The 14,035-nt window shown below is 41.4% G+C and overlaps 1 pseudogene; it reads left to right on the top strand.

Moving 5' to 3' along the window:
- Positions 1 to 229: 229 nt before the first annotated feature.
- On the top strand, positions 230 to 6,991 carry LOC120220824 (annotated as a pseudogene).
- Positions 6,992 to 14,035: the final 7,044 nt, after the last annotated feature.

The raw sequence follows: 14,035 nt of genomic DNA, 5'->3' as shown, positions 1-14,035 counted from the left end.
TGTCATTTGCAACGATGTGGATGGAGCTAGAGAGTATTATGCTAAGCAAAATAAGTCAGAGAAAGACAAATACCATGAATTCACTTATATGTAATATTTAAGAAACAAAACAAAGGAGCAACAGGGAAAAAAAGAGAGAGAGGCAAACCAAGAAACAGACTCTTAACTCTAGGGAACAAACTGAGGTTTTCCAAAGGGGAGGACGGTGGAGGGGTGGGGGAAATGGGTGATGGGGGTTCAGGAGCGCACCTGTGATGAGCACCCGGTGATGTATGGAGGTGTTGAATCACTACACCTGACACTAATATTACACTGTATGTTAACTAACTGGAATTTAAATTTAAAAAATTTTTAAACAAATAATGCAGTTAAAATATGGGCAGAGATTGGGTAAACGTTTTTCCAAAGAAGGTATAAATACGGCCAACAATTATATGAAAAGATGGTCAACTCAAGGCGCCTGGCTGACTCAGTCAGCAGAGCCGTGACTCTTGATCTCAGGGTCTTGATTTAAGTCCCAGGATGGTCAAGGAGCCTACTTAAAAGAAAGAAAGAATGTTTTTTTAATTAAAAAAAAGATGGTCAGCATCACTAATCATCAGGGAAATGCATATCAAAAGCACAATGGGGGCGCATGGTGGCTCAGTCAGTTAAGCATCTGACTCATGCACCCAAATGTCCATTGTTAGATGAATGGGCAGAGAAAATGGGGTATGTCCATTCCATATAATGGAATATTATGTACTCTTAAGGAAAACAATCTTGTCACATGGGACTGCATGAATAGACAGCAAGATGATTATACTAAGAGAAATAAGCCAGTCACAAAAAATAACAAATGTATTTTCTCACTGCTATGAAGTATGTAAAGTAGTGAAAATCAAAGAAACAAAAGTCGAAGGGACTTTTCCAAGGCAGGGGGAAGTAGTGTTGTTGGTTAATAAGTTCTAGAACCACACGATGAACAATTTTACAGAGCTGCTGAATAACAGTGTGAATATAATTAACACTAGTTAACCAAAAGCTTAAAAATGTTTAAGATGGTATATTTAAGGTTAGGTATCTGGGTGGCTCAGTCAGTTAAGCTTCCGACTCTGGCTCAGGTCATGATCTCAGGGTTTGTGAGTTCTAGCCCCTTCCAGGCTCCACACACACTCTCTCCCTCTCTCTCTTCCTTTCTTTACCCCTTATGGGATTTTCTCCTTCTCTGTCTCTGCCCCTCGCTCACTTGCACACACATTCTCTCTCAAAAATAAATAAAAATAAATAAACATTTAAAAAATTAAAAACAAATTAAAAAGCATACATTTATTTAAAGCATAAATTAAAAGGACACAGAATGTTGGGATTCACTAACTTGCAGGCTGGGCATCATGGGCTCAGTGCCACAGAGAAGACGGAAGTAGCCACCATGGCAGGAGTCCTAAGGTTCAGGTTTTACTCAAAGACACTCAGACTCTGTGGGACCAGATTTTATCCAGCAGGGGAACCATGCTTAGCCTACAGTTCTGCCAAAACTTTTCAAACTCTCCAATCGTAAACTCATATTTCCTGCCTACCTTGCTTCACTCATTCCCTCCCCAAAAAAACCTCCATTGAGGTTCCCACCAGCAAGTCCCTCCTCTCTCTCTCTCTCTGTCTGCCGATCTTATGGACTCCGTCCTTTGTTGCTCTGCACGGTCAGCAATGCCTCCAGTCCATGGTTATAATAAAAACATTCTTCCTTCACGACAATCATGTTCATGTCTGTGTCCCTTGCTTTTTCTGCTGCAAACCAGTCTAGAGTACATTATTAGAACAATTGGTACAGTCAGCAGGTGGTTTCCCCAGAAGGAGATGCTAAGCCCTTGGACTGCTTGGACTCACCAACTGGACCCAACAGCTGCGGCCACAGCCTAAGGGACACCGCTGGTTGTTGGCACGCTCGCTGCTTGCCGGCTCCTGCATTTGTTGTTTTTGTCGGGGATTGCCAAAAAATTACAAGCAGGGGAAAAATGGGAAAGTTGGCAAATGTGGAAAAGAAATCACAACCTCAGAACAACCAATGGGTCAAAGAGGAAATCAAAAGGGAAATCACAAAATCTCTTGAGACCAATGAAAATAAAAATGCAACACAACAAAGCTTAGAAAATACAGCAAAAGCATTCTAACACTACAGGCCTATGTTAGGAAAAAGGTAAATCTCAGAGTAGCACCCTGACTTTAACCTAAGGAACAAGAGAGGGAAGAACACACTAAACCCAAAGTCAGCGACGAAGGAAACAATTCAGGTTTTAACAGTAGGTACTAGAGACTAGAAAGACAACAGAAAGAAAAAAGAAATCAACAAAATTAGAGTTGATGTTTTGAAGAGACCGAATTGGGAAAACTAACTAAACTGACAAAGTAAAAAAGAGGCGGGACTCAATCAGAAATGAAAAAGAAGACAGTGTAAGCGGAATGAGTGAAATACAGAGGATTAGGAGGCTACTAAAACAATTACATGCCAACTGATTGGATGCGTGAGAGGAATGGATACATTGTAGGTTTCTACCCCCTGCTTACCTGCTTCACTCATTCCGTCCCAAGAAAAACGTCCGGAACGGCTCCCCGCTATATTCTCCTTCCTCTCTCTGTCTCTGCCTTCTGGAAGCTTCTTTGATCCCCCTGCATGAACTGCCAGTGCATGTTCTGTTTCTAGGGGGACCATGTTATCATAGAAAACTTCTTCCTTCGATTGCAATCATTCTGGTGTCGTGTGTCATACTCTCTCTCCTCAAAACAAGTCCAGGGCACGTTTTTAGAACAATTGGCCCAGCGAGCGGGCTACTTTACACCAGATGGACAGGACACATCCACCCTGGCCTGCTTGGGCTCACCGGCTGGACCCACGAGCAGGGGCCACTGCCCAAAGGGCCCCCTCCGGCCTTTGGCACCCTTGCCCCTTGAAGGCTAGTGCGTTGTGTTGATTTTTGCCAAAATCTGCCGTGATTTCCCAGCCTGAAGTTGGGGAGCTACCAAGCGGCCAGCCGCTTGGGGGGCCACGGCCGGTCCTACGCAGGGATCTGTGCAGAACGTTGTCATACGTGGCGCAGAGGCTACAGTGTCAAGAGTCTGAGGCTCAACGTTTTCTCCACCTTCTATGCACGGGCACACTGGAAAAACCACTTTTCCCCTTGTCTCTGGGTTTTTCTGAGTCAAACATCAAGCTCTACCGAGAAGTACGGAGTGCCCGCCCCACCGTTCGTTCATTCCTGCCAGCGGCTGGGACCTTCGCTGTGCACGTGCGCAGGCCTCCTCTTCCGGGGAACAGTGCTTGCTGCGGTCAGGATTTGTGCTCCAACCCAGAGTATTTGGGGTTTATTAATGGGGAAATAAAGATACTCTCAAACGAAAATGGAGAGAATTCGTTGCCGGTAGGCCTGCCTGCAAAAATTGTTACAAGTTTTCTTTAGAGGGACACCTGTCTAGCTCAGTCCTTAGACAGTGGCACTCTTGATCTCAGCGTGGTCACCTTGGGTGTAGAGATTACTTAAAAATGAAATCTTAAAGAAAAAAGTTTTCTTTAGAGAGAGAAATAAAAGCCTCTGGAAGCTCAAAGATTAACGTTAAAAGAGGAAGAACATCAAAGGAGTAGTGAAGGTAAAATAAAAACTTTTTAATTTTGTTTTTTGTAACTTTTTCTTATTTTTAATTGAGGTTACAGATAACAATTTGTGCCAAGTATTAATATTAACGATGTACAGGTATATATGCCTATGTGCGTGTATATACATATATATGTATATACACATATATGTTTATTTATGCATATATAAGTGAAATGAATGATAGCAATGATACAAAGGACAAGATGGAAGACTTAGGACTATTTTGTTATCATAAGATAATTAAACTACTGAAGCTGTAAGAGTTTTTGGAAAGTGGTCTTGGATTTGTTGTAAATGTATATTACAAACGCTAGGGCAATCATTAAAAACTTAAAAAAAAATCTCAAATGAATGAAAAAATCAAACTAGATAGTGAACTTTACTTGAGTTTGCAAGGAAAGCTATAGTGTCTGTCCTTGGAGGTACCTATGAGAATAGAAATGTATGTCCGTACGTAATAGATCTTAAATACTTATTGAATGAATAAATTAAAACCCAGTCCAAGGAATTGAGATAATCATTTGCATGAATGAAAAGTTCATGTGATTGGCTTGACGTTCTTATTCTAAAATGTTTGATAATTTTAATTCTCCTCCACTCTCTTCCCACCTTGGTCAACACGTTTCTATTGTACATTCTGAACTCCTCTGCTTTCTTGAATAATTATAGGTAATAGAGCATCCCAGAACCAAAACTTGGTTCTCTGAAAGGACTGATCGAGTCAATAAACTTTTCATCAGAAAGAGCCATAATTCATTAACTAATTAATTAAAAATTAAAAAATTAAAAAAAATTAGGGTCACCTGGGTGGCTTAGTTAGTTAAGCATCTGACTTCAGCTCAGATCATGATCTCACAGTTCAAGGGTTGAAGCCCAGCATCTGACTCTCTGCTGTCAGCACAAAGCCCACTTTGGGTCCTCTGTCCCCCTCTCTCTGACCCTGCCCTACCCCTGCACACGTGTCCTCTCCTTCTCTGTGTCAAAAATAAATAAGCATTTAAAAACATTAAAAATGAAGTATAGTTGATATGCTAAGTAGGGAAGCAGAGAAAACAGAAACATAAAATGCTCAATTAAAACCACAAAAAGGTGGGCAGCTCTTTCTACAGGACAGCCCATGGATCTGGTCTGCATGCTTTAATAAAATCACCTTTTTGCACCAAAACAAACAAACAAACAAATGAAAAACACAACAGGCAGCAAGAGTGGAAGACAAAAATATGAACAAGTAACAAGAATAACAAATAGAAAACAGTAACAAATACAGTAGATATTAATCCATTTCATCGATAACTTTGAATATCAATGGTATAAATATTAAAAACAAATAATAAATATAATATGTATATATTAACAAATTATTGTATATTAATATATAATAACTATATGTTATTATAAATTATATAATAATAAATATAAAAAAGAGAGAAATTGTCAGAGGGGATCAAAAAGAAGACCCAGGGGCACCTGGCTGGCTCATTCAGTAGAGCACACGACTCTTGATCTTAGGGCCATTAGATCTCATGGATCCCTAGCCCCACATTGGGCCTAGAGATCATTTAAAAAATAAAAATTTGGGGGGCACCTGGGTGGTTCAGTCAGTTAAACATCTGACTTCGGCTCAGGTCATGATCTCACAGTTTATGGGTTCGAGCCCCGTGTCGGGCTCTGGGCTGACAGCTCAGAATCTGAAGCTGCTTTGGATTCTGTGTCTCCCTCTCTTTCTGCCCCTCCTCAGCTCATGCTCTTTCTCTTTCTCTCAAAAATAAATAAAACAGTAAAAAAAATTTTTTAATGAAGATTTTGTTTTTAAAGTGAATGAATGGAGAAAAATATACGAAGTAGCACCACCCAGAAAAAAAAGAAAAAGAAAAAGGATAGCTATATTTATTTCAGACAGGGTGGACTTCAAAGCAAGAAAATGTATCAGGGATAAAGAAGGGCATTAGGGATTAATTCTTGAAGAAGATATAACAAGTATGGACCTAACAAGAGAATGTCGAACTAGGTAAGGGAAAAACTAATAGCATAGCAAAGAAAAAAAATCGATGAGTCCACTATCATAGTGGGAGACTTCAACGCCCCTCCGTTAGAAGTGCACAGATCCAGTAGGCAGAAAATCAGTAGGGGCATAGTTGAACTCAACATCATCAATCAACTGAATATAACCAACACCTATAGACTACTGTGTCCAACAATAGCAACATACACATTCTCCTCCAGCTCACACGAAACACTGACCAGGATAGAACACATTCTGAGCTATAAAACATACCTTAATACACACACACACACACACACAAAAATAGAAAGTATGTATTGTCTGCTCTCAGACCACAAAGGAATTAAAATGGAAATCAATTACAAAGATAACTGGAAAATTACGAAGTGTAGGGAGATTTAAAAATACACTTCTAGCCTTTCTGCACTACCCAGAGGAAGGGACCCACACAGCATTGTTCTGGGTTTCCATTATAACATAAAGGGAAACGTTCACGGTGTCTGGAGCCCTTGATATCCTGCAGATGAAGGAGGTGGATGTCCTCAAATTCCTTGCAGCACAGACCCACTTAGGTGGCACCAACCATGACTTCCAAATGGAACGGCACATCTGTAAAAGGAAAAGTTGACAGCATCTTCGTCATAAATCTGAAGAGAACCTGAGAGAAGCTTCTGCCGGCAGCTTGTGCCATTGCACACCCGGCTGATGTCAGAGTCCTATCATCCAGGATACTGGCCAGTGGGCTCTGCCGAAGTTGCTGCTGCCCTGGAGCCACCCCTTTGCTGGTGCTTCACTCCTGGAACCTTCACTAACCAGATCCAGACAGCCTTCTAGGAGCCATGACTTCTGGGGGTTACTGATTCCAGAGCTGACTGACAGCCTTTCACAGAGGTGTCTGATGTTCACCTGCCTACCACTGCTCTATGAACACAGACTCTCCTCTGAGCTAAGTAGGGTTGTCACTCCCTGCAAACAAGGGGACTCACTCCATGGGTGTGATGTAGTGGATGCAGACCCAGGAAATTCTATGTATGAGCGGCCTCATCTCCCATGAGCACCCACTGGAGGTCATGCCTGATCTCTACGTCCACAGAGATCCTAAGGAGATTAGAAAAGAAAAGCGGTCCACTGATGAAAGGGCTTGGGCCAAGGAGAAATTTCAGGGTCAATAGACTGTCCGAGGTCCCAAATCTGCTGCTTCTCCACCTAAGGTCGTGGATGGGTCTGAGATGCCCTCTGTACCTACCTATTCAGCAGTTCCCTGAGGAAGGCTGGAGCACACAGCCCGCCACTGAGGACTGGTCTGGCTCCCACCGCTCAACCTCCCGAGTGGGTAGGAACAGCCATTGAGTGTGCTTAGCCTGTCATGCCACAGACTCTTAAACTGAAAACGGAAATAAGGTTGACAGAATATCAACAGTTTCTGAAAGTAAAAACAAAAACAAAATCCCACACTTTTAAATAACAGATGGGTCAAAGAAGAGGTCTCAAAAGGAATTTAAAAATATTTTGAACTAAATGAAAATGAAAACACAACATACCAAAAGTTGTGGGATGCAGTGAGAGCAGAGCTTAGCAATTTATACAATCGAATGCATAGCTTAGAGAGAAAGATCTAAAATCAGGGATCTAAATCTCCACTTTAGGGAACTAGAAAAAGAAGAGAAAATTAAATCCAACATAAGCAGAAGAAAGTAAATCATAAGAATTAGAACTGAAATCAAAGAATATGGAATCAGGAAATCAGTAGAGTTGGAGTCCAAATCCAGTTGTAAATGACCTTGAAACTGCCTCAGTTAAAGAGGATTTGAGCCAAGCTCAAGGCTAGTGATTTTTACCAATTTTCAAGGCTGGATGCTTTACTTATACAGCAAAACCCACCATGTGAGTCTTATCAGTGCATTTCTGCTCTGATTCATACCTGCCTATGCACATCTAGAAAACCATGGGGCACTTTTTGCCAGAAAATCTATCCAGAAGTCAATGAAAAGACTTCTGGGAGAAAATTGAGCCTAACAAGGAAGGGAGCAGAGATGACAAGGTTTGTCAAATTACACAGACTTAGCCCTTCGCTGAGGAAGGAGGCTGAGGAAGCTGGAAGTACTAGGAGACAGGGCTTTTATATGTGCTAGAAGATTCAGGCACAGGAGTAACCCTTCTTTCCTACTCTACCCCTGACAACAGACATAGAGAGGCAGCATCCTCTCCAGCTGCCGCCTCACACAGACCACGCTCTGATCCTTGGAGAGTCCGTGCTTGTGGGTAACAGAAGGTCCACATCCTGGTCCAGAACAGCAGTAGCACCTGGAGAAGAACCTGGGCCTAGAGCCTGGGGTGGAGGAGAAAGTAGGTACTGGAGGAAGGTCAGCAGTTCTGAGCCAAGGTGGTGGTTTTCAGAGCAAGAGAGGGAGAACATATTTTAATGGATCAGTGTGGTTGTTAAACCAATGTTGACAACTTTGGCCACTCCTTGAAGCAGAACCAGGAACGGAAGCCAGTAAAACCCACAGAAGATACATACGTTACCTCACTTAATACTCACAACAACCTTACCTCCATCTTTCAGATGCATAAAAATGAAGGAGGCTTAAAAAGGATCAAGAACTTGCCCAATTCACATCAAAATTAAAAAATTAAATGAGGAAGTAACATCAGCAACATGGAGGAGTCCTGGTCCCTCCTCCCCATCAAAACACACTGATCCATCAACAGTTCCCTGTGTGAGAAATCAGAAACTAGTTGAAAGGCTCCTACCCCTTGAGAGAATAAAGCCACACTCATCAAAGCTGTTTAGGAGACTCGGGACCCTCTCTTGCCAGAGACCCTGTCCCCTGCACAGCGCCATACGCATTTATAATCAGAAAGAAACTCCCAGCTCTCAAGTTTTCCAACGGTGTTCCCCAGACTAGCTTCTATCTGCCAGTCTTGAAGCTCTGACCAGTCCAGCACAGTCTAGCACCCCAGGGGAGAATAGAGGTGGCTGTTTGGACAGGAAGACATCATAACTCCTATCTCAGCCCGATCAGCCTGCTATAACAGAATGCCATAGATTGGGAAGCTGATAAAAGACAGAAATTTACTTCTCACAGTTGTGGGAACTCGGAAGTCCAGATCAAGGTGCTGGCCAATTAGATGTCTGCTGAGAGCCCACTTCCTGCTTCTTGGATGGTTCTCTTTTCTCTGTCCTTGCATGTGAGAAGTGGGGTAGGAGGAGCTCTCCGGGGCAACATTTTTTTTTAAATGCTTATTTATTTTGAGAGAGAGAGAGCAAGCAGGGGAGGGAGAGAGAGAGAGAGAAAGAGAGAGAGAGAGAGAGAATCCCAAGCAGACTCCTCCCCATCAGCACAGAGTTCTGGGGCAACTTTTAATAAGGGCACTAGCCACATTCATGAGGTTTCAGCCCTCATGATCTAATCACTTCCAAAAGGTCCTACCTCCAAATACCATCTGATTGGAGATTAGCTTTCTTGTTTGGTTGGTTGGTTGGTTGGTTGGGGTTTTGTTTTGTTTTGTTTTTTAAATTTTAATGTTTTTTATTTATTTCTGAGAGAGAGAATGACAGCGTGAGCAGGGGAGGGGTCAGAGAGAGAGGGAGACACAGAATCTGAAACAAGCTCCAGGCTCTGAGCTGGCAGTCAGCACAGAGCCTGACGTGGGGCTTGAACCCATGGACTGTGAGATCATGACCTGAGCCGAAGCCGGACGCTTAACCAACTGAGCCACCCAGGTGCCCCTGTTTTGTTTTGTTTTGAGGTTAGCTTTCAACATATGAATTTTAGGAGGCCACAAGCATTCAGTCTCTGGACCCCAAAGATCCATATCCTTACCAAAGTTTCTTCTAAGTACCATATAAACCAGCCTGAGGTGGGGCGCCTGGGTCGCTCAGTCGGTTAAGATTTCTGACTCTTTTTTTTTTTTTTTTAATGTTTTATTTATTTCTAGGAGAGAGAGAGAGAGACAGCTTGAGCAGGGGAGGGTCAGAGAGAGAGGGAGTCACAGACCGAAACAGGCTCCAGGCTCTGAGCTGGCAGTCAGCACAGAGCCCGACGCGGGGCTCGAACCCACGAACCGCGAGATCATGACCTAAGCGAAAGTCGGACGCTCAACCGACTAAGCCACCCAGGCGCCCCTAAGATTTCTGACTCTTGATTTTGGCTCAGGTCATGATTTCATGGGTTCATGAGTTCGAGCCCCACATGGGGCTCCACACAGAGCCTGCTTGGGATTTTTTTCTCGCCTTCTCTCTCTGCCCCTCCCCCCACCAAATAAAAAAATGAAATAAACTTAAAAAAAAAACTCAGCCTGAGGCAAATTCCTCTCCAAATGTGATCCTGTGAAATCAAACATGTTGAGTGTTTCCAAAATACAATGGTGAGACAGCAGAGGGTAGACATTCCCATTCCAAAAGGAAAGAAGGACGGAGTGACAGTTCCCAAGGAAGTTCAGTATCCAACAGAGCAAACAACATGAGAACTCAAGGTTAATGAATAATCTTTGGCTCCATGTTCTGCCCTCCAGGCCAGCTGGGAAGGTGATCCCACCTTCTAGATCCACTGAAGTTATAGGCCTGCCTTACTGGGTAGGGGTTGGGTTCCCATGGCTCCCTGCCTCATAGCAGGAAGTTTATAGTGATAAATGCTTATATTTATTTAAAAAGGAAGGAAGGAAGGAAGGAAGGAAGGAAGGAAGGAAGGAAGGAAGGAAAGAAGGAAGGAAGCAAAAAGAAAGAAAAGAAAGATCTCAAATAAAGCCTTAACATTACACCTTGAGGATTAGCAAACAAACAACAAACTAAGCCCAAAATTACCTAAAGGAAGGGAATAATAGAGATTAGACCAGAAGTAAATAAAATAGACATTAGAAAGACAATAGAAAAAGACAATAACACTAAGAGTTGTGTTTTCAAAAAGTTAAACAAAATTGACAAACCTTTAGCTAGACTAACCAAGAAAAAGAGAGGACTCAAACTTATAAATGAAAAAGGAGATATTACATCTGACACCACAGAAATACAAAGAATCATAAGAGGTGACTATGAACAATTATATGCCAACAAGTTGGATAATCTAGAAGAAATAGATAAATTCCTAGAAAAATACAGTCCACTAAGACTGAATCATGATGAAATCAAAACCCTGAACAACTAGTAACAAGTAAGGTGATTGAAACAATCATCCAAACACTTCTAACCAAGAAAAGCACAAACCAAATGGCTTAACTAGTGACTTCTACCAAACATCTAAAGAAGAATTAACACCAATCCTTTGTTAACTCCTCCAAAAATTTGAAGAAGAATAAACATTCTCAAACTTATTTAATGAAGTCAGTATGACCATGATGCCACAGTCCGTTCTCACCATGAGTAAAGAAAACCGTACGGCAATACCCCTGATGAATATAGATGCAAAAATCCTCAGTGAAATTCTACGAAACCGAATTTAACTGTACATTAAAGGGATCACACCATGATTGAGTGGGATTTCTCTCCGGGAAAAAAGGATATTTCAACACAGGCAAATCAGTCAACACAAGGCACCGCTTGAATAGAATGAAAACTAAAAACTCATCTTCTCAACAAAGCAGAAAAAAAACACTTCACAAAAATGCAACACCTTTTCATGATTAAAAAAAGCTCTTAAAAATTGGGTATAGAATGAATGTATCTCAACATAATAAAGTCCCTGTATGGCAAACCCACAGCTAACATCATACTCAACAGTGAAAGATTTTCAGAAAGAAAAATCAGGGACAAGACAAGGGTTCCCACTCTCACCACACCTTTTGAACACAGTACTAGAAGCCCTAGACAAAGCCAGGAGGCAAAGACAGATAGAGAGATGACAGATGATAGATGATAGATAGATAGGTGGATAGATAGATAGACAGACAGACAGCATCCAAATCAGAAAGAAAGAAGTAAAATTGTCTCTCTTTGCAGATGACATGCTCTTATATAGAAAAGCCTAAAGACACCACCAAAAAACCCTGTCAAAACTAATCAACAAATTTCGTAAAGTTGCATGATACAAAAATTTGTGGCAACAAAATTTGCATTTGTATACACTAATAATGAAATATCTGAAAGAAAAATAAAGAAACAGTCTCATTTATAGTAGAATCAAAAAGAATAAAATAGTTATGAGTAAATGTAACCAAGGAGGTGAGAAATCTGTATAACGAAACCATAAGATGTTGATAACAGAAATTGAGGGAAAAAATGGAAATAAATGGAAAAAAACATCCAGTGTTCATGGATAGGAGGAAATAATATTATTAAAATGTTCATACTACTCCAAATTATCTATATATACAATGAAATCCCTATCAAAATTCCAACTTTTTTTCACAGAGTAAACAATCCTGGAATTCATATGGAACAACAAAAGAGCCTGAACACCCAAAGCAATTTTGAGAAAGAAGAACAAAGCTGGAGGCATCACACTTCCTGATTTCACACTATACTACAAAGCTATGATAATCGAAGCTGTATGGTACGAGCATAAAACAGGTACATAGACCAATGAAATAAATTCCAGAGCACTGGAGTAAATCTAGGCATATGTGGTCAACTAATATTTGACAATGGATCCAAGAACTGAATGGGGAATGATAATCTTTCCAATAAATGGTGTTGGGAAAACTGGATATTCACATGCAAAAGAATGAAATTACACCCCTATCTTACAGCATTCACAAAACTTAACTCCAAATGGACTAAAGACTTAAATGTAAGACCCGAAGCCATAAGTTGCTAGAAGAGAACATAGGAAAAAAGCTCCTTGACATTGGTTTTGGATATGACACCAAAAGCACAAGCAACAAAAGCAAAAATAAACAAATGGGACTAGCATCAAACTAAAAAGTTTCTGCAGGGGCACCTGGTGGCTCAGTCGATTAAGCGTCCCACTTCAGCTCGGATCATGATCTCACGGTTCGTTGGTTCGAGCCTCGCGCTGGGCTCTGGGCTAGCAGCTCAGAGCCTGGAGCTTGTTTCAGATTCTGTGTCTCCCTCTCTCTCTGCCCCTCCCCTGCTCACGCTGCCTCTCTCTGACTCTCAAAAATAGAAAACATTAAAAAATTTTAAAAAGCTTCTGCAGAGCAAAAGAAACAATCAGCAGAAAGAAAGGCAACCTAAGGAATGGGAGAAAATATTTGCAAACCATCGATCTGATAAAGGGTTAATAGCCAAACTATAAAAGGAATCCCCACAGCTCAATAGCAAAAGAAACAAATAACCTGATTTAAAAATGGGCAGGGGCGCATGGGTGGCTCAGTAGATAAAGCGTCCGACTTTGGCTCAGGTCATGATCTCATAGTTTGTGAGTTTGAGCACCGTGTCAGGCTCCATGTTGAAGATGGGGGGCCTGCTTACGATTATCTCTCCTCTCTCTCCCTCTCAAAGTAAATACACAGGGGCACCTGTATTTAAGTTGGTTAAGTATCCGACTTCAGCTCGGGTCATGATCTCACGGTTTGTGGGTTTGAGCCCCGCATCGGGGTCTGTGCTGACAGCTTAGAGCCTGGAACCTGCTTTAGATTCTGTGTCTCCCTCTCTCTCTACCTATCCTCCACTCATGCTCTGTTTCTCTCTGTCTCAATAATAAATGAACATAAAAAAATTGTTAAAAAAACCAAATACATAAACTCTAAAAAAATAAATAAATAAAATAAAAATGGACAAAGGAGTTGAATAGACATTTCTCCAAAGAAAACATACAAATAAATGGCCAACAAGTATATGAAAAGATGCTCAACATCCCTAATCATCACAAATCAAAGCCACAATGAAATACCACCTCACATCGGTTCAGGATGTCTATTATTAAAATAATAAAAATTAACAAGTGTTGGCAAGGATTTGGAGAAATTAGAACCCTTGCACACTGTCAAATGGTGCAGTCACTGTGAAAAACAGTATGGATGTCCCTCCAAAAATTAAAAATAGGACTACCATGAGATCCAGTAATCTTGCTTCTGGGTATATATCCAAGAGTTGAAATCAAGATCATTTTTTAATAAAAAATTTTTAATGTTTATTTATTTTTGAGGGAGAGATAGATAGAGCACAAGTGGCGGGGAGGGGCAGAGAGAGAGGGAGACACAGAATCTGAAGCAGGCTCCAGACTCTGAGCTGTCAGCACAGAGCCCAACACGGGGCTAGAACCCATGAACTGGATCCTTAACGACTGAGCCACCCAGGTGCCCTGAAATCGAGATCTTAAAGAGACCTGTGCACTCCCACGTTCATTGTGGCATTGTTCACGATAGTCAGGTATGGAAACAACCTCAATGTTCATTGACAAATGAATGGTTAAAGAAATGTAGTGTGCCCATTCAAAGAAATACTTTTTCAGCATTAAAAAAAGAAGGAGGGGCACCTGGGTGGCCAAGTTGGTTAAGCACC

The sequence above is a fragment of the Hyaena hyaena genome, unplaced genomic scaffold (genome assembly GCF_003009895.1).
Source record: "Hyaena hyaena isolate Hyena2069 unplaced genomic scaffold, ASM300989v1 scaffold_729, whole genome shotgun sequence".
NCBI lineage: Eukaryota > Metazoa > Chordata > Mammalia > Carnivora > Hyaenidae > Hyaena > Hyaena hyaena.
The sequence above is the reverse complement of the archived record's forward strand: the minus strand, read 5'-3'. Positions and strand labels throughout refer to the sequence as shown.